Source organism: Carlito syrichta, unplaced genomic scaffold, assembly GCF_000164805.1.
Source record: "Carlito syrichta isolate Samal-C Ts95f unplaced genomic scaffold, Tarsius_syrichta-2.0.1 Scaffold308821, whole genome shotgun sequence".
NCBI lineage: Eukaryota > Metazoa > Chordata > Mammalia > Primates > Tarsiidae > Carlito > Carlito syrichta.
Window position 1 is genome coordinate 85,325 of NW_007252917.1, and position 22,014 is coordinate 107,338.

A 22,014-nucleotide genomic window follows, 5' to 3' on the forward strand; every position below is an offset into this window, starting at 1 on the left:
TGAGGAAGCTAAATTAATATGCCATAAGTAACTGAAAAAAGAATTGATATTATCAACTACTGCCTCTCCTCTTACTCTTCATCTCAAAGGGCAGTTTATGTGCTTCTTCATTCTTTCTTACTATGAATTAAAAATGTGTTTTGATATTTTAACTGAAGTGTCCTTTGAGTTTTTCAAGACCAGGAAAACAACAACAACAACACAAACACATTTACTTAAAAATGGTACCTTGAGTAATTAAATATGTTTTTAAAATTTGCATAACATAACTCTATTTCTAAAGCAACCTTAACTTTGAAAACACTTTTATTCAAAAACATTTTTCTGGACTCACCACAGAAGCACTCAATAAAAAAATCTATCATGCGTTTAGTCCTATTCTACAGATCACATGTTATAAGGTAACAAAAGACACATATTTCCTTTTCTCAAGAGTGTAAATAAGGAAGACATCATGAACTAATCAAAAGATTTACATATTCATACAAATAAAAATTCAAGTATTAGTACCTTTATCAGTCTTATTTATAGGCATCTCTTTGTACCTAGTCTCAGTGTATTCAGAAGTAATGTATATTTTATTTTGGTAGCCTTGAAAAATCATGCTATCATTTTAGTAGACTTTCTTATAGAAATAGCGTAGGAGATTAGATATATTACATAGTACAATATATTACATAGTGTATTACTCAACACATTTCCTACATTCTTCTGAGAGTTTAGTACTTTGCTTTTATGGCAGCTCTTCTTTCTACCCACAAAGTCCCCTAGACACCATATTTCCCCATGCCCTCCTCCTTTCCTTTCTTCTGTCCTGTTTCTCACACTCATAGTTTGTGACCCTTCCCCCACTGTCTGTGAAGCCCACAGAGACAAGCTTTCACTTCCCTGCTATGATTGCTTATTGTAAAAGAAACAGCTCTTCTGGAATTCAGGGGAATAAAATTCTCTACTCTCTTAAATATCATACTACGGAATATGATGGATTGGAAAACATCAAACATCAAATTGAAAAACCTGAAGAGGAAAATAGACCAATAGTGCTGTGAAATTCACCATCGAGAAAATCACTTTGGATTAACCTGTCGAGGAAAGACTGGAGGAAGAGAGAATCTCATCAGCCAGAGGAAGCAGGATGAGGCACAGCCAAGACGAGATAAGCAGAGAGGAGGCGTTCTTAGTGAGATGTCTATGAGTAATATCACATAGATCAGGAATGAATGTGGCATTGGGAAGGCAATTCATTCTGATGGATTTGAGGAAGCTGGCCATGGCAAATAATAGTGAAAAGTTAGCTGCACATCTAGAATACCTAAAATGTTTACATTTCTATCATTCAGGTCAGAGGCAGGTATTGCAGGTATTTAAGTGACACAATGGAATTAATGTGATAAAGGAGAAATTAAAGAGGAGAGAGATGGAAGAGTGATATCCTAAAAGTTGGAGCTGTTGTCTTAGACATAAAATAATGGAAGATTGAGCTGAGAGGGGTGGATGAAATGGAAAAGAAGCAGCTTCTGTCTTATTCTTTCTGCACACACTGAGTTTCATCAATAAATGACTCAGGGGGCTCATTTGAGAAGCACAACATCAACAATAATTATTTGAATTGTTCATTTTCATAAGGACCCAAATAATAAAAGAAAAACTCCTCTCTTCTCTTTTCTTTTTAGTGTTCCCATTCCTACCTAAGGAAAAAACAAAAGACAAAATAATTTGAGGATTAAATGTGTATATTTTTTATTTTACATTTTAAAGTTTTTTTACATAGAAAAGTTGATGAGACAGACATTAATCTAAGGCCACCTTTTAAAGACTCATGTTACTTTTAAAGACTCACGTTACTTTTTGCTTTCAGTATTTTTAACTGACACATAATAATTGTACATATTTTGTGGTACAATGTGCTCTTTCAAATACAATGCATAATTATCAAATCAGGGTAATTACTATGTCCATCACCCCAAACATTTGCTACTTCTTTGTATTGGGAACATTATAAATATGCTTTTCTGGCTATGAATCATTAATTATAGTCACTCTATAGTGCTATACAACACTAGAACTTATTCCTCCTGTTTAAATATACTTTTGTAAAGGCACTTTTCCTCCAGTACTAAATCTAAGTAAGATGACAGACTTTTGGAAATGTGGAAGAAATTAGGCACAGTTTCAGTTCATTGAGTATTTATGAAATGACAGAAAGCTCATTATTTTGTTTTTTAATTTAAAACTGTATCCTTCAATATTCTGGAAACTGGCAGAATAATGAATCATCATTTTCAATTCTAAGTCATTCGAAAACAGGCGAGTCATAGTATAGTAGATATCTTTAATACACATATGCAATTCACAAACAACTTTATATGACATATACTAACATTGATTGGAAATATTTTGATTAAAAGTCTTAGAAGAATTTCATTCATTTCCCTGAGTATTTCTCTATAGACATTTGTTTAATGCCCAAAAATGCAATAATTAAGTATCACTTCAGTGGCATATGAAAGGGAAATATTTTACTTTCAACTAGAAAGCACTTTATAACTCAGTCAGATGTGGGTGTAAATACCTATGCACGAGTCAAAAGGTGAGATTCACATAATAAAGAATTTTAGATTCCTTGGCAAAATTAATGTCATTAAGTTCACTTATAAGAAGAAAATATGAGTGCCTGGAAGTGTTCTGCTCAGCTGGTCACAGGAGAGTGCTAGAACACCACTAAATCACCTGCTCTGAAATAACTGAAGGAAATCCTGTGCCACAGAGTGACTTAATGCGCTTGTGCGAGCTCTGCCTTGCAGGGTTGATTGAGAGAAATAATAGCACACGCTGGCAGAAATTATAGTAGAACCTCAAATCTGCTTCATAATATCTCCAGATGTTAAGAACAGAATGATAAAGTGTGACAGAATGCTCTTGTGCTATAATTATTTTAATCTTTGCAGTGCTGTTATAAAAGAGTTCAATTTTGTCAAATTACCTTCTGCATTTTAAAATTCTCTTTTCGCTTGCTCTTAACATTTCTACTAAACAATGCTACATTTTTTTGCAGGCAGCATCTTCTTAGCCAGTGGGAATGCGATTTAATGACCTTGTTCTTCCTTGGAATAAAAGTAAAATAGCAAAGATGTGACTCAGGGTCCTTGATAATAGAAATACTTTACATTCATATGTTTCTTTCATAGAATTTTGATAACTTTATGCATAGTAATTCATTTTTATGACTTTGAAAGATGAATGATATATGATTTCTATTTTTTAGACAAAAACACAAAATCACCACAGAATCCAAAAGTATTCATGTCCGTGACTACCAGAACTGCAAGCCAGATTGAATTCGGACTTTTGGATTCTGCTGTGAAAATAATGTCAATTCATCCAATTTCATCATCAGTTTTATAAGAATCGCTGTCTGATAATAAATTCACACTTGAGAGTGCTGAATAACATAATCAGGCATGAAAATTCACTAAGCACAGAGAACGCTTGGGAGGATGCTACAATTGAAGAGGGTTCTTATGGGAATTTTGAGATATTAAGAGAAACTATAGGCACAATATCCAGAAGAATGCAAATAAATACAGTGCTTTACATAGAGTTTCAGGGGGGTGGGTTACAGGCCCAATGTAAGATCTGCAGCTGTGAGGGTTCTCACTGTACCTAAGACACATGGATTGGAATGGTTTGGTGCAATTTCTACAGAGTTCTGGGTTCACTACCAGACAGGCTCATGGCTTCCTTTCTCCAATGTCCATGAAAAATTATATCAACTAATATCCATTTATTAGACTTTATTGACTTGAAGATAAAGAAATATTGAACATTCTCTAGTATTTAGGAGGTTTGTAATCAAATGTAAGGAAAACCAAATTTGCGACTAAACCCATCCAGAAAGACTGCTAGTAAATTCAGTGAAAAGCTAAAAACCTTAACTAGTGAATCTATTTATCCAATCATTATATTGCAATGGATAGAAGGAGAGCTTGAGACAATATTATGAACACTAAATAGTCTCTAATATTTACCTGGAAGTACTCCTCAAAGGCTCACCTAAAATCATTTTTAACGATGTAGAGGAAGTATTTATCGAACTATTACTTTTATGCTTCAAGCATAGCTGAGAAGCAGTGGAATACAAGATATGAAGGAAACATGCAGGCTGATGTAAAATGTATCTGAATGATATGTGGATAGTACATCAGTGCCTGATAGTGCCTCCCTAATGTTTTGATCCTATGTGAGAATTCAAGTACTAAAGAGCCCCAAATCAAACTTTTCACCAACCCAGGGAGATAGGAGCTCAAAATGCTATATGTAGACTTAAAAAAATTTTTTTAAAAATTTTCTTGCACACCTGAATTTCTGTCAAGGCAGGTTTAACTTTTCTTATTACTCTGTTTACCTCTATGGTGACTAAACTTAGCCACCTGTGCCTTCATCCACACTGGGCACAAGCAGATTGCAGGGCTCTAGAAGAGGAACAATCCTAGGAGTCCCTTCTTTCAGCACCCTCAAGTAAGTTCCTGCAAAATACTCCCCTGTTCTCTCATAAGGGAGTAATGTCAGAGTGACAGTGAACTCCAGCAAGAAGTATGAAAAACTGAGAAAAAGATTTGGAAGGCACAGACAGGCATGAGGATGGTTCTTCTAGTCATGCAATGAGAAAGAACTGGAAACTCCTCTTCACGCCCTGGGCTCATCTTCAAAGGGTAATAGCTCTGAATTCTTATCGGAGAGGGTACAGACCAGATGGAACTGCATGCTGCTTAAACTGGCTCTTGCTCCCTCTTTAGGACCCAGTATCTCATGTGTCTCTCTTGCACTGCTTCAGCTTTTGCTACTGAGGACCCTGACTGACCCTGACTGTTTCTGAAATTGCCAGTGCTCTAAAACAGTTTGGTAAATTATCCCTAATCATTACCCAGTGTGGCACCCCCACCTATCACCAAAACTCTGATATCCTCAGTTCATCTTATCTAGATTAAGAAAGATGAAGAATATAGATAAAACTTTAGTATAATGACTTCTGAGGGTAGTTGGTAAGCAAAGGGCATCTTTTTTTCCCCCTCTTTTAATTTTTATTTTAAAATTGGTGGGGCACAATTCAGGGTTAGGTACACAAATATTCATTGTGCAGGTACCCTCACTGATGAGGTGTGCCACCCCCTTCCCCAGGCAGTTATCGACTACTGTCAATCTCACCACTCCTCCCACAGCTTCCTGCTACTTTCAATCCTTTTCTTACAGTAATACAGTAGTTGTTCAAGGACCACTTATTAGTGAGAACATGTGTGACTCAGCTCTTTGTTTCTGTGAAAGATGACACAGTATTATAAGCTCTAATTCCATCCAGGTTGCTGTGAAATTCATGATTCTGTTCTTCTTTATGGCTGCGTAGTATTCCATTTTGCATATGTACTACATTGTTTTTATACAGTCTTCTTTTGATGGTCAGCATGGTTGGATCCATGTTCTTGCTATTGTGAACAATGCTGCGATAAACATATATGTGCAGGTATCTTTTTTATAGAGTGACCTGAGTTCTTCCGGGTATATTCCCAGTAGGGGGATTGCAGGGTCATATGGAAGGTCAATTTTTAGAACTTTTGGGGATCGTCACACTGATTTCCACAGAGGCTGTACTAGTTTACACTCCCAATAACAGTGTAAAATTGTTCTCCTTTCACCACATCCTCTCCAGAATCTGTTATTTTTTGAGTTAGGATGATGGCCATTCTGACTGGAGTTAGGTGGTATCTCAGTGTAGTTTTAATTTGCATCTCCTTGATGACTAGTGAGGCTGAACATTTTTTCATGTATCTGTTGGCTGCTCATATGTCTTCTTTTGAGAAGTTGTCTATTCATATCTTTTGCCCACTTTGTAATGGGGCTGTTTGGTTTTTTTCTTTTCAGCACGTTTGAGTTCCTTGTAGATCCAGGATGTTAGGCCTTTGTCAAATATGGAGTTGGCAAATATTTTTTCCCGGTCTGTGGGCTGTCTCCCTACTCTCTTAATGGTTTCTTTGGCTTTGCAGAAGCATGTCAGTTTAAGGGGGTCCCACTTGTCTATCCTATCTCTTATGGCCTGGGCACTTTGGGTTTTGATCAGGAATTGGTTGCCAGTTCCAACTTTCATAAGAGTGTCTCCTGCATTTTCTAAGGTTCTTATAGTTTGAGGTTTTACATTTAGGTCTGTGATTCATTTAGAGTTAATTTTTGTGTATGGGGATAGATAGGGGTCCTGTTTCAATCTTCTGCATGTGGTCAGCCAGTTTTCCCAGCACCATTTACTGAATAAGTTCTCCTCTCTCCAGTAGTGGGTAGTGGAGGCTTTGTCAAAGATGAGTTGTTTGAGAAATTGAGATTTTGCTTCCGGAATCTCATTTCTATTCCATTGTTGTATATGCCTGTTCTTATACCAATACCAGGCTGTTTTGATTACTGTAGCTTTATAGTAGAGTTTGAAGTCTGGAAGTGTGACACCTCCCACTTTGGTTCTTTTGCTAAGGATTGTGGTCTTTTATGTTTCCATAAGAATTTCTGTATTGTCATTTCCAGGTTTGAGAATTTAATGGGTTGTGTGAAATCTGTAAGCTGTCTTTGGTAGGATGGCCATCTTAACAATGTTAATTCTCCAATACATGTTTTTGTAATTGTTAATGTGTTGAATTATGTTTATAGTCTTGCAAATGTTGAACCAGCCCTGCATCCCAGGAATGAGACACACTTGGTTATGGCGGGTGATTGTTGAGATGTGCTGTTGGACACAAATTGCTAGAATCTTGTTGTGAATTTTTATGTCTATGTTCATCAGTTCATCAGGGAAATTGGCCTGTAATTCCCTTTTCTTGATGGGTCTTTGCCAGGTTTGGGTATCAAGATAGCATTAGCTTCAGAAAATGAGCTAAGGAGAATTCTTTCCTTCTTGATTGTCTGGAATACCTTTAACAAGATTGGCATCAGCTCTTTCTTGTATGTTTTATAGAATTCAGCTTAGAAGCTATCTTTTCCAGAACTCTTTTGGCAGGGAGTTTTCTTATAATCAAGTCGATTTCCTGGACTCCGTGTTTCAATTTCTTCTTGTTTCAACACTGGGAGATTGTGTGATGCCAGGAAATTCTCTATTTCCCCTAGATATTCTAGTTTATTTACATACAGATGTTTTAGTAATCGCTGATAATCTTAAATTTCTTCAGGGTCAGTTGTGACATCATCTTTTTCACTTCTAATTATGTTTATTTGGACTTTTTCCTTTTTCTAGTCAATATGGCCAGGGATCTGTCAATCTTATTTATCCTTTCAAAGAACCAGCTATTTGCCTTTTTGAATCTTTCTATTATATTTTTGTTTTCTACTTCCTGTACTTGTGCCTTCATCTTAGTAATCTGGATTTTTCTACTGAAATTTGGATTTAATTGTTCTTGTTTTTCTAGCTTCCTTAGGTATGACTTTAGGCTGTTTCCTGTGTTCTGTTTTCTTGATATGAGCATGCAATGCTGTGAACTTCCCATACGACACTGTTTTCGTGGTATTCCAGAGTTTTTGTCTTTGTTTTCAATTCTTTCCAGGAATATTTTTATTTCTGTGTTGATTTCTGTGTTGGCTCAAAAGTCACGCAGCGGCACATTGTCTAGTTTCCATCTCTTTGTGTGTTTTGGGGGATTCTTATTGTGGTGATATTCATTTTTCTAAGAAAATGCTTGGTATTACTTCAACCTTATGGAATTTTCCTGTGCTTGATTTATGCCTGAGAATGTGATCAATCTTGAAATGTGTTTCATGTGCTGATAAGTAGAATGTATACTCTGTGGTTGTTGGGAGTGTTTGATAGATGTCTCTAAGGTTCAAGAGGTCTATTGTCAAGCTAAGGTTCTGGATCTCCTTGTTGTTGTTGTTTTTCTTGATGATCTGTCTAGGACTGTTAGTGGGATATTAGTCTCCAACTATGATTGGGTGGGTATCTATGTCATCTCTTAGTTTACATAGCAATTGTTTTATAAATCTGGTTGCTCCAATGTTGGGTGCATATATATGTAAGATGAATATTTCTTGCTGTAGATTGAGCCTTTTATCATTAGGTAGTATCCTCGTTTACCTTTTATTGGCCTGAAGTCTGTTTTGTTTGATATAAAAATAGCTACCCCTCCTTTTTTTTGTTTTTCATTTGCCTGGAAGATCAATTCCCAGCCCTTTATCTTGAGCCTGTGGGTGTCCTTTGCCTTAAGATGGGTTTCCTGGAGGCAGCAGAATTTTGGATCATGTCTCTTTATTCAGTTTGGTACTCTACGCCTTTTAAATGGTGCATTGAGACCATTCATATTTGAGTTAATTCTTGATATGTTAGCATTTATCCCTGTCCTAAGGCTCTTAAGAGGTTGCTTTGCTTCCTTTTGTGGAGACAGGGTGATTTGTGGATGATCCGTATACTCTGGTTAATTCTGCATTTTTTGCCTGTGCTTTTGTGATGGGTGGAACTATTTTTTTTTTTTTCATTTCTGTGCTCAAAGCTTTCTTAAGGATCTCCTAAAGAGCTGGTCTAGAGGTGGCATATTCTCTTAGGTATTGGATATCTGGAAAAGATTTTAATTCTCCACCACTAATGAAGCTTAGCTTAGTGGGCTATGAAGTATTGGCTAGAATTGCTTATCTTTGAGAAAGTTGAACTTCGTCCCTTCTGGCTTATAGGGTTTCTGCTGAGACATCTGCTTCAATTCTGATGGGTCTTTCCTGGTAGCTGGTCTTCTCTCTAGCTGCCTTTAGGAATTTTTTCTTTCATGCTTATCTTGTGGAGACAGATTACTGTGTGTCTTAGGCATTGTCTTCTAATATAATACCTTGCAGGAGTTCTCTGAATCTCTTGTGTTTGGATGGCTTCCTCTCTACAGAGATACAGGAAATTCTCTTGGATGGCTTTGTGGAAGGCTTGTTCCAGGGTGTTCTCAGTTTCCCCTTCTGTTTCAAGGATATCAGTCAACTGTAGGCTTGGTTTCTTTAAATAGTCCCACACCTCCTGTAGGCTTTGCTCATTCTTTTTGAGCCCTTTCTCCTTTTTTAAAAAAATCAGATTGGGTTAGTTCAATATTTTGATCTTCAAGTTCTGAAATTCTTTCATCTGCCTAATCAATTTTGCTTCCTAGGCTTGTTATCATTCCAGAAATTTTGAAATTTGAAATTTCAAAAGGAAATTCTTCATTTCCAGGATTTCAGAATGAGCCTTTCTTATATGGCCTTCTTAGCTTTTTTCTTGAACAGTTTGGGTGATCTTTGCTTTCAAATTCTCATGATTTTCCATAGAGCCATCCAATGCCTGAATTATGTGTCTGTCATGAGGGCCAGGCCATTCTGGGTGGCTTTCATTGTTTGGGAACTGGGTGACCCTCTTTAAGACTTTGTGAACCCTCTTTAAGGCTTTGAGAATTGTTGGTGTTTTTCCTCTCATTCTTCCTCATCTGCAAGGAGCAGCTCTTCTGTTATTATTACTCTTTTCTAATTTTGTTGTTTTCTAGCTAGGAATAGTCTTGCTGCCCTAGGGCTTTTAATGTTATTCAAAATAGTTCATACAGTGAAAGAGAGAGGTTCCTTTACTATTTTTCTGCCACCTTGCTGGGCCGTGCTCAGAACTCAAAGTGACTTTCTTTTGCAGTGTGTTCCCGATGATTGGGCCAACCAGACTGCCTTCCAACCTCTGCTGCAAGCTCTATGCAGAGATGGGGCGGGGATGGGCCCCCTGGCAACTGGGAGCATTGCAAGAGTTTCATCACCATTAGAAACCCAGATACAGGGACTCCAGTTGCCTTTCACACTCTTTCCCCATCAGAAAACATGATCAGCATTTACAAACAGCAGATTCGCCAGGCTCGATGGCTTAGCCTGTAATCCCGCGCCTTTGGGAGGCTGAGGTGAGTGGATTGCCTGAGCCTGCCGGTTCGAGACCCGCCTGGGCAACTTGGCGAGACCTCATCTCTAAAACAAATAAAAAATTAGCCGGGTGTAGTAGCCTGCGTCTGTAGTTCCAGCTACTTGGAAGGCTGAGGCAGAAGGATTGCCGGAGCCCAGCAGGCGAGGCTGTGGTGGCCGGGAGCGGCCACTGCACTCCAGTCTGGGCGACAGAGTGAGACTCCAACTCCAAAAAAACAGCAGATTTTCCATCATGGAGGAACCTGCTCTTTGGGCAAATGATGCTGGCAGGGAAACTTTTTTGGTCTTGGTGTCTTGGTGGAGGGAGGTCGGACACCAAATGCTGGCAGTGGGCATTGAGTGTGATCACAGGTGAGTCTTCCTGGCCTGGGTGTCAGACAGCAGAGCCTGCTGGTAGGGAAACACACTTAGGGGTTGACTAGTGGTAGATATTCAGTGCTCTGCTGTGTCCTAACCAGGTTTCCTTCCACATGGGATTAATGACCCATGTGTGCAAAGCCTCAAGCATTTAAAACATAGACACAGACTGTCATTCTAAGTTCATCTGTGAGTGGACTGGAACTAAACAGACATCTTCCCACAAAGAGGGTGTTTAAGAGGAATGAAGCCCTTAAGTGCTCTGATACAATATACAGTGAGTGTTCAGGCTTAAGGGGAGGATTAAGAGCATAGACCAGGTGACTAGAAGTTGATACAAGAGGTCTGAAAGGCCTTTGGGAGGCTGAGGTGAATGGATTGCCTGAGCCCACAGGTTCGAGACCCTCCTGGGCAACTTGGGGAGACCTCATCTCTACAATAAATCAAAAATCAGCTGGGCGTGGTAGCGCATGCCTATAATTCCGGCTACGCGGAAGGCTGAGGTGGAAGGATCGCCAGAGCCCAGTGGGTCGAGGCTGCAGTGGCCAGGAGTGGCCACTGCACTCCAGTCTGGGCGACAGAGTGAAACTCCAATTAAAAAAAAAAAGAAAGAAAGAATTTAAGGACTATGGGACATAATTCTAGATTTGGCCAGTAAGAATGACTTCACACAACAAAAGTTCAGAATACGTAGGCTAGGACAAGCTTGGGTTCACTGTGTATAACCTGGGTGGATTTGGTAAGACCCTAGAACTCTGTATTTAGGCTTGTGATATGGAAGTGTAAAAATTCACATGCTTATGAACAGGGAACATATTTGCAATCTGATTTTTGTAAACTAGAGGCCAGTATAGTATCAGTTTACGGTTTCAGGGTGACCAATTTCCTTGGATTGGGAGTCTAAACAGTTTATTGCTGAGAAAACAAACTGATGGAACTCAGATTAAATGCTGTATATCCATTAGGACTTCACAAGAAACTCAACACCCAGATGTAATGTGTAAGCTACCCATTTGCACCTGGGTCTGGGGCCATATCTCTGGAAGATGAAATGCAAAGAATCAATCATCCACATCTGTGATATAGTCCTTCTGCAAAGGCATTCATCTTGTTGTCTAGTTTGTGCTGAAACACAAATTTATCAGATACCAACTCACAGACTGAATTATGTATTTCATAACTTACTACAAACTTCTGAAATAAAAATAGCATGCTTTAAGTTGATTTAGTTTTTCAGGAGAAAGTAAATGGGCATTCATTGTAGCAAAGGTATATTTGAGCTCTTCACAAGTTACGCTTACCTGAGTAATGGAATAATAACTCCACAATAATTATGCAGTGTAATGTGGTTTAATGGTTTTTCATTTTCTTTTTCCTTTTCTTCTTTTTTGAGTTGGAGTCTCACTCTGTTGTCCAGGCTGGAGTGCAGTGACACGCTCATGGCCACTGCAGCCTCGACCTGTTGGGCTCAGGTGATCCTTCTGCCTCAGCCTTCCAAGTAACTGGAACTACAGGTGTGAGCCACTATGCCTGGCTAATTTTTTATTTTTTTTTTAATTGTAGAGACTAAGGTCTCACCAAGTTACCCAGGCTGGTCTTGAGCCGCTGGTCTCAGGCAATCTTCTTGCCTTAGCTTCCCAAAGTGCTGGGATTACAGTCTTGAGCCACTGCGCCCAGCCGGTTTTTCATTTTCTATAAAAATCCTTTGAGGCATCAATCACTTAAGGGCTAAATATGGATTTCAAGAGATCAGAATCCCACTAAAATTCTAATCTTAATTGATGCAGAGGTAGCAGAATTGTGTCTTTCTTTTGTAAAACAATTCTCTGTTTTTCATTATTCAATTACTAATCCACTTGCTTTCAATATGTCTTATTAGATGAGAATACTTTAGTTTTGGTAGCCTAATGAATTATCTGTTTTTGTTTTTCTAGTAGTTATATCTTGCATTGTGTATCCCTAAGAAGATATATTAAAATCCTAACTCCAAGTACCTTATTTGAAAATACCTTTTTTTTTGAGTTGGAGTCTCACTCTGTTACCCAGACTGGAGTGCAGTGGCCACTCCCGGCCACCGCAGCCTCGACCTGCTGGCCTCGACCTGCTGGGCTCCGGCGATCCTTCCGCCTCAGCCTTTCAAGTAGCTGGAACTACAGGCGCGCGCTACCACACCCAGCTAATTTTTGATTTATTGTAGAGATGAGGTCTCGCCAAGTTGCCCAGGTGGGTCTCGAACCCGCGGGCTCAGGCAATCCACTCACCTCAGCCTCCCAAGGCGCGGGATTACAGGCTGAGCCACCGAGCCCAGCAAAAATAGCATTTTTGTAAGTGTAATTAAATTAAGATGAGGTCATTTGGATAGGTCTGAATTCAATATGACAAATGTTTTTTGTAAAAAGAGGAAATTTAGAGGTAAACACAAACATGATCAGAGGGAAGATGACGTGAAGAGACATAGAGAGAACATCATGTGAAGACAGGATTAAAGTGATGCATCTGTAAACTAAGGAACGCCAAAGATGGCTGGCAAATGCCTCAATCTAGGAAGAGACTAGGAAAGATTCCCCTAAGGGTTTCAGAGATAAAATAGTTCTACTAACACCTTGATTTTTGACTTGTAGCCTCTAGACAACAGATTCGATTTCTGTTATTTTAAGCAACCCTGGAAATAATATGCTGGTCAAGTTGAGATTGTTTTCAACTAAAAGAATGCCCTTTATACTTTTATTTTCAAAGGCACTACTTTTCATGAATTCCTTTACTTCTGGAGAGGAATCCAAACACAACATTTAGCTGTCAGCTGTTACCTCCTCTCCCTCTATCTTTCTCACATTTTCCACAGAGACGCATACAAGAAAATTACCAGGAAGAATCACAAAACAAACAAAATTAGGTTACCTATGGCAAACTTAAAATAATTGTGAAGGACATTTAACTCTCCAGGGGTCCTTGAGAAATAGTTCATGTGATATACAAAATGGATAATACTGTACAGTAATTGTGAAGAGATGTGAGATACTTAACCTCAAAAAATAAGTTTCCAGTTTCACATGTAAATAGGATAGAGATGATCAAGTGTTATTTTAGTCTTATCTATAATATTTTACTTTTTACATAAATAATATATTCATGTTTCATTGTATAATTAAAAAGTAACTTAAAAAGAATAAATGGGAACTTCAGCTTTGTTGGTAATTATACTTTTTTACATTTAGATAAAGACTAATTCAAGAGAACATTTCCAGATTGGTCTCATAAACTTATCTTTAATTGAAGAAGGAAGAAGAATGCAAAATGCTTTTCAAGGGCCTCTAGTTATCTTTATTTATTTCAGAGAATATTGAAGCTATGTTTTTGCCTCCTTATTTGAGAAATAGTTATGCTTCATCTATTTTTACCACCAACTTCCATGCTTCTCTTTCTTCACACTGGACCTGAATAACCCATTTGAATGTGTGTAAACGGATTGGGTGGAAAGGATCTGTTCCCCATGAAGCAGAATCAGGATAAGGTTTAGAAGATAGCTTGCTGGTACATTTTCATGGATCTCCTCCTGCCCACACTGCTGACTATGTAGTGGGTGAGGGACCATGGCTTCCTGTCATATCTGGTAAGAGTGGTGGCCAGGATCTCAAAAGCTCCCTATGCAGATCCATAATACTCTGGGTCCTGAACAATGCCAAACAGTCCATTTTAGGGGGCAGAGTGTCCTGGCATCTGTCACGGCAGGCCTGGGGTTTTGGGGTAAAACTAAGAAGAGTGGGTTATATGCTTGAACTTATTAAAAGTCACCTCTCTCTCCTTCTTTCTCTCTGTCTCTCTCTCCCTCAGCAAGGATTACTTGTGTTGTTCCTTGAATTTGAATTATATCCACAGCAGAGGAGTCTGAGAGCCATCAGCTTCCAGACTCACATGCCACTGAGTTAAGGACTGTGGTTAGTGTTGAACTTCCCTAGACCAGAGATGGAAGGACCCAGGTGGTAAGAATACCTCAGCCATAATTAGTTCATCATAGGAACTGGGATCAAACTGAGCTTAGAGAAGGATGGCACTCAGCAAAGAGTTAGGAAAATAGAAACATGGGTGGAAAAGAAGAAGTCAAGTTATCCCTCTTTGCAGACAGCATAATTCTACACCTTAAAAACCTAAGAGAATCTGTCTAAAACCTTGCACTGATAAAGGACTTTGACTAAGTCTCAGGGTATAAAATCAATGTGCAACAGACAGTCACATTTCTAAACACCAACAATAAACAAACAGAAACCCAAATAAAAAGCAAAATCCCATTCATAATAGCCAGAAAAAAAATCAAATACCTTGGCATATTCCTAACCAGAAACGTGAAAGACCTTTACAATGAAAACTACAAAACACTGCTCAAAGAAATCAAAGATGACACAAACAAATGGAAATATATTCCATGCTCATGGATTGGAAGAACCAATAATGTTAAGATGTTCATCCTACCCAAGGCAATCTACAGATTTAACGCAATACCTATTAAATTACCAGCAACATTCTTCTGAGACCTGGAAATGACAATACAGGAATTCATATGGAAACATAAATGACCATGAATTGCCAAAACAATTCTCAGCCAAGCAAACAAACACACAAAACAGAGCAGAAGGTATCACACACCCAGACTTTAAACTCTATTATAAAGCTACAATAATCAAAACAGCCTAGTATTGGTACAGAACAGGCATATAGACCAAAGGAACAGGATAGAGATTCCAGAAGCAAAACCTCAATCTCTCAACCAACTCATCTTTACAAAGGCTCCACCACCCATGACTGGGGAGGGAAGAACCTATTCAGTAAATGATGCTGGGAAAACTGGCTGACCACATGCAGAAGATTAAAACAAGGTTCCTCCCTATCACCATACACAAAGATCAACTCTAAATGGATCAAAGACCTTAATGTAAAACATCAAACTATAAGAACCCTAGAAAATGCAGGAGATACCCTAATGGAAATTGGAATTGGCAACCAATCCCTGATCAAAACCCCAAGTGCCCAGGCCATAAGAGATAAGATAGACAAGTGGGATCTCATCAAACTAACAAGCTTCTGCAAAGCCAGAGGAACCATCAAGAGAGTGGGGAGACAGCCCACAAACTGGGAAACAATATTTGCCAACTGTATGTCTGACAAAGGCCTAGCATCTAGGATTGACAAGGAATTCAAACATGCTGGGAAAAAAAAAAAAAAGCAAACAGTCCCATTACAAAGTGGGCAAAAGATATGAATAGACACTTCTCAAAAGAAGACATATGAGCAGCCAACAGATACATGAAAAAATGCTCAGCCTCACTAGTCATCAAAGAAATGTCAAAGAAATGCAAATTTAAACTACACTGAGATACCACCTGACTCCAGTCAGGATGGCAATCATCAATAACTCAAAAAACAACAGATGCTGGAGAGGATGTGGTGAAAAGAGAACACTTATACACTGTTGGTGGGAGTGTGAACTAGTATAGCCTCTGTGAAAAACAATGTGGTGATTCCCAAAAGATCTAACAATTGACTTTTCATATGACCCCACAATCCGCCTACTGGGAATATACCTGGAAGAACTCAAATTACTCTGTAAAAAAGATACCTGCATGCGTATGTTTATTGCAGCATTGTTCACAGTAGCAAGAACCTGGAACCAACTGTGCTGTCCATCAAAAGAGGACTGGATTTTAAAAATGTGGTACATATACACAATGGAATATTATGCAATCATAAAGAAGATCAAAATCATGAACTTCACAACAACCTGGATGGACTTAGAGTCTATAATACTGAGTGATCTTTCATAGAAACAAAGAATTGAGTATCACATATTCTTACTCATAAGCGAACCTTGAACATTTATCGTAATACTATAAGAAAAGGATTGGCAGTAGCGGGAAACTGTCGGGGGGCAAGGAGATGGAGGGGAAGTGGGATTGGCAGTAGTGGGAATCTGCCTGGTGAAGGTGGAGCACACCTCATCAACAAGGGTACCTGCCTAATGAACATTTGCATACCTAATCCTGAATTGTACCCCACATCTTTAAAATTTAAAAAGAGAAAAGAAACATGAGCAATGGTGTTAGTTTGGGAAGTAATATCACATTTAGAAGATTTCTCCTAAGTATGGATTTTTAAAAAATATTGAATAAAGTTTAATTCTGAGTTAAAGTTTTCTCATATTATGGCGTTCATAAAACTTCTCTCTACAGTGCACCATCTTGGGGATTATAAAGTGTTGTGATGGAGTTTTGCTACATTCATCCTTCTTAGCTTCTAGTTCCTGATTTACAGTATATTTACTGCCATATCTCCACATTTCACTCTCTTAGAGACTCCTGCTTTTAAAACACTGACACTTGGCAATATATTTGGTCTTTCACTTGAGCCTCTTACAAAAATATTAAAATAATTCTCTCTAGTAGCAACAACACCATCCCCATACTAGACTTAGCCTCTGCATTACTCTAAAAGTTGGAGCTCTTCCAACAAGAATGGGCTTTTGTGTTGCCATTTTTTAAAAAGGGATTTTGGACCAGTCAAATTTTGATTAAAATGAGAATCTAAATAACATCTGTTTATTTTGATTATTTCCACACCAAAAAAAATAAATCTCGTTAGTCAAAAAACTTTTTTTCAATTACCCATGTAACTTTCTTGGACAAAAATGACAAACGATACTCATGAAAGCCATTGTATCTCTATAGCACTGGAAACTACAGTAGTCTTTGACTTCCTTTCTTCTTTCCAAGTTTAGTTGATCACCGAGAAGGTCCTACAATTTCTACTTCTTTCTATTAACACTAGCAGTGGCTAACTCAGGTTGTCACCACCACTCACCTGAACATGTTACTCCCAACTATATTTCCTGCTTTCTGGTTCTTACACTTCCAATCCACAAATATACTCTGTTAATCTTTTAAAATCATATATGCCAATGTTTATTGTTTATTTCTATCTTAAATATTCAATAACTTCTGATTGTCTATAAGAGCAGAAACATACTCCTTAGTGTGGCACCAAAACAAAGAAACAAACAAAAAATACCTTATAGTCTAAACCTAGCCAACTTATTTTTTCTGATGCTCCTTGATGTAACTTCTTCTGGTCACATCACAATATTTGCTGTTTTGACAACTTGGTATGCCTTAACTTTGTTTAGATTAATTTTTCTCTCTAAGTACTTATCCTTCTTTTCATCTTATTATAAAGCTGTCAAGGTCCAGGTCAAATACCACCTCCTTTGGGAATTCTGCCGTGTCCTAACCTGTCTCTCCTCCTTCCCTATCCAAATCATTTCATTCTTCATGTTCTTATGGCTCCTTGTATATATAGATCTCTCTTAGAGCATTTATTATATCTGTTACATTTCATACATTCCTCCACTAGATCAATTCCTGAAGATAATATAAAATGCTGTATTAATATTTGAAGATTTAGTATGTAGAAGGTGCTTACCACCTGCTAGGTATTCAGCATTAATTAAATAAATATGTTAATTAGATGAGTAAATTAATTAGTATTAAAACATATTGCTATGCTTATGATAGCACTGGTCCTTTACCTTGTTCTCATTCATGTCCAAATGGAATTGAGGAAGATTTTCAAAAATAATCACAGAGTTTAGGAGAAGCGGCTGCAGCGCCAAGCAGAGGAAGCAGGAACCGAGTTTGAGTGGCAGCTGGGTGTGCACCATGGCTGGAATCACCACCCTCAAGGCAGTGAAGTGCAACATCCAGGTTCTGCAGCAGCAGGCGGATAATGCAGAAGAAAGAGCCCGGCGCCTGCAGCAGGAAATGGAAGGAGAAAGGTGGGCCTGGCAACAGGCTGAGGCTGAGGTGACCTCCTTGAACCGTAGGATCTAGCTGGTCGAAGAGAGCTGAACCATGCTCAGGAGTACCTGGCCACTGCCCTGCAAAAGCTGGAAGAAGCAGAAAAAGCTGCTGATGAGAGTGAGAGAGGTATGAAGGTTATTGAAAACCGGGCCTTAAAAGATGAAGAAAAGATGGAACTCCAGAAATCCAACTCAAAGAAGCTAAGCACACTGCAGAAGAGGCAGATAGGAAATACAAAGAGGTGACTCGTAAGTTGGTGATTATTGAAGGAGGCCCGGAATGCACAGAGGAGCGAGCTGAGCTGGCAGAATCCTGTTGCCAAGAGATGGATGAGCAGATCAGACTGATGGACTAGAACCTGAAGTGTCTGAGTGCTACTGAAGAAAAGTACTCTCAAGAAGAAGACAAATATGAGGAAGAGATCAAGATTCTTACTGATAAGCTCAAGGAGGCAGAGACCCGTGCTGAGTTTGCTGAGAGATCGGTAGCCAAGCTGGAAAAGACAATTGATGATTTGGAGGATAAACTGAAATGCACCAAACAGGAGCACCTCTGTACACAAAGGATGCTGAACCAGACTCTACTTGACCTGAATGAGATGTAGAGCACCCCAGGTTCACCCTGCTGCTGCTCCTCCCTCTGACCCTGACTCCACCTGAGGCCAGCCGGCCAGAAGCTGACCTTTAACCTGAGGGTTGATCTTTAACCGGAAGGCTACTTTCTCCTTTCACCATTCCCTCCACGCCCCTGCAACTTTTCCCCCAAACTGTTTCTGCCACTTCCCAGAGATTCTAGCTGGTCTAGAGGCTGAGCACATTTGGGAACAACATTTAAGAGAATGTGAGCACAATGCAAAATGTCTTTAAAAGCATGGTGTGATGTATACATTTTGTCATTAACCTTTGTTGTTGTTGTTTTGAAGCAACCGTTGGTAAAAACATTCCAAATAATTCCGCAGCTCTGAAGCAGCAAACTAATCCTTTTTTCTCTTTTGGAAGGTGACTTTTTTGCTTAACACAGATTACCCTCTCCATGGAGAAGGGAAAATAGTGTGGGCCTGCCTTACTGAGAAACAAACAGAGCCCAGGAAAAGTCTCCACTGTGGGAAACCTCATTGCTCTGTACAAAGTACTAGCCAAACCAGAAAGGTGATTCAGGAGGAGTTAGCCAAAACAACAACAAAAATGTGCTGTTCAGGTTTTCAGCATTAAGGTGTCTTTGGACAACTTTATTTTTATTTTTTTTATTAGAAGTGACCAAATTAAGATGGTGAGACCTCTGAGACCAAATTTTTGACTTATGTCTACCCCCTTTCCAACCACTCACAGAATGGATTATGTGCCCACTTAATTGCTATCCTGCATCTTTGAAAGAAAATTATGATTTTTGCTACTGATTTAGCCATATGAAACTCATCTCATTGCCCTTTTGGGGGTCTGAAGCTGCTGTCTCTAAAAGTGCCATCTCATTGTGCTTTGTATCAGCCAGTGCTGGAGAAATCTTGAATAGCCTGTGTATAAAACTCTTTAAATTTTATATTATTTTAAAACTTGACTTCTTTGGGTTTGGGGTGCCCTGGCCACCCCATCTGGCTGTGAGAGCCTACAATTTGTGGACTGGCAGTATGCTGATCTTTGAAGTTTCTTTCCCTATCCAGTCCCCACTTTTTGGCAAGGTTTCTATGAAATCTGTTAGGTGTACATCCTGCAGCATATTGACTTAAAATGTACTCTCCTTTGGTGTCATCTCTTTGGGGCCAATCGGGAGAAAGAGATACCAATAGTGTACCTGTTTTGATACTGCATATTGATGTGTCTTTTTGAAATAAAGAACCAGTCCCTCTAAAAACTAATAATAATAATAATCACAGAGTTTAGACATTTTCATAACCCATCAGGACCAGTAATCTTTACGGCATTCCAGAAGTTACCTGCATACATACATATATACATGCATACAGTTATTTCACAGGAGGTGAAGACAAGGTCAAACAGATTCTAATAGGACTTCACTGAAGGATGCCAAAGGATTTGGAATTGTTTATATTCTTCATTGCATTGTGCCAATTTTTATGTTGTTTGCTCTTAAATAACCTTGAATTGATGTGGCCATGGTAACCAGTAATGTGTACAAAGTCTAAGAAAATGCTACTAATTCTTTCCTCAACTTTCAAGGAGCACTTCACTGTATTGCTAAGTGCCTCAATTACTAGATTTTTCCTTCTTTGAAAAGTCTCTTTTAAAGAAGATTTTCTTATGGGGAAATTATTTCTTATAAAACAGCTAACACTACAAAGTAATAGTTTACATATGCACTGGATAATCTATTCACCATAATCAGTTACAAGTTTCAGTTTCTTATTTGTTTAAAAATGATTCTCTCTGATTTTTAATAAATTTAGTCAAAGTATCCCATTTGATTAAGGTATCATGTATAAACAAAAGATGAAAGACTTTGATTTAAAAGAGGAGGAGGGAAACTCTTTTCATAGTCCATTAAAAGGCCTCTCAGGTCAGATTAGCAAAGTCTTCAAGAAAGAGGATACACACACACACACATACACACGTGGACACATGTGTGTGTGTGTAGTCTTATAATTTATCACAAAAGCAGGTGGTTTCAAGTCCATTAACTAATATTTAGGAAGCAAAAAAAAAAAACCAACTAATATTTAAGAAGCAATAAAAGAAAATACCTCTGTATTGTAAGATTATTTGGTCAGATCAAAGCAATGTAAATTATGTTTATTTATTATGAAGAAAACACAAAAATCAAACATTCTGAAGTCTTTGGGCAGAACCGAAAACAAAACAGTCTAATGATGAGAAGTTTGCCTACTAAAAATAGTACATTGAAGGTAGAATGAGTTAAATGTACTCCACATCTGTTTTTTCTAATTTTTCAATGAAACCATTCCTCTGGAAGGGAGGGGTTAGATTTGTGGTATTTGCTTTGGGTCACTAAGGAAAGTTAGAGATGCTAGGTGCATTTTAAAAGACTCCCCATTTTTAAAAGCTCACTGGAATTTTCACTGATCTCATTTTAAAAAACAATTAAAATATGTCCCTATGATTAATATAGAAAAAAATATGGATTTTTGTTTTGCCTTTGAAAGTTAATTTTAAAATACCATAAAACAGAGGTCCTCTCATAAAAGGTAAGTTTGGTTGATGATGAGAAAACTTGATATAATATCTACATTCCTGGGATAATGCATAGTCTATGAAAAATATGTCATCAGCACTTTGTTTTTCTCAAGAAAAGATGGTATGTAAAATGTAAGTGACTTTTAACATTATCCAAATATCCTTCAGGTAGTGTCAAATGAAACTGTGCCATTTCACAGTTGGAAAGACTGATCTCAGGGTAGGAAATTCAACTTCATTAGTCAAGTTTGCAGTGGAATGCCAGTTTGTGATCCCATCATCCTTCCTTTTCCCTCCCTCCCTCCCTCCCTCCCTCCCTCCTTTCCTCCTTCTGTTTCCTCCCTCTCTTCCTTCTTCTTCCTCTTCCACCTTTTCCTCTTCTTTTCCTTCTTTCCTCCCTCCCTCTCTCCTTCCCTCCCTCCCTTCCTTTCTTCCTCCCTCCCTTCTTCTCTCTCCTTGTCTCTCTTTCTTTCTGAATAAACCTGGAGTACAAACAAGAATGCAGTAGACAAACAAAGTTTCTCAACAGTTGGGCTGAGCTCTACTGTTGGAGGCATCCATGTGAAGGAGGGGAGGAGCATCTCACCCTACCCCTTTTCCTAGACCTAATGGCCCCACCAACCTTCACAGTAGAGCTGAGGCCTTCATCACCCACCTTGGAAGAGAGGGATGTGGTACACTTTGGTATAGTGAGAGCAGCACGACTTTTGTAAAAGAGTGGAAACAGGTAGAGAAAGCTGACATTT

The 22,014-nt window shown here is 38.5% G+C and overlaps 1 pseudogene; it reads left to right on the plus strand.

The window, feature by feature from the left end:
• The first annotated feature begins 17,981 nt into the window (after nt 1-17,981).
• On the plus strand, nt 17,982-18,726 carry LOC103268379 (annotated as a pseudogene).
• Nucleotides 18,727-22,014: the final 3,288 nt, after the last annotated feature.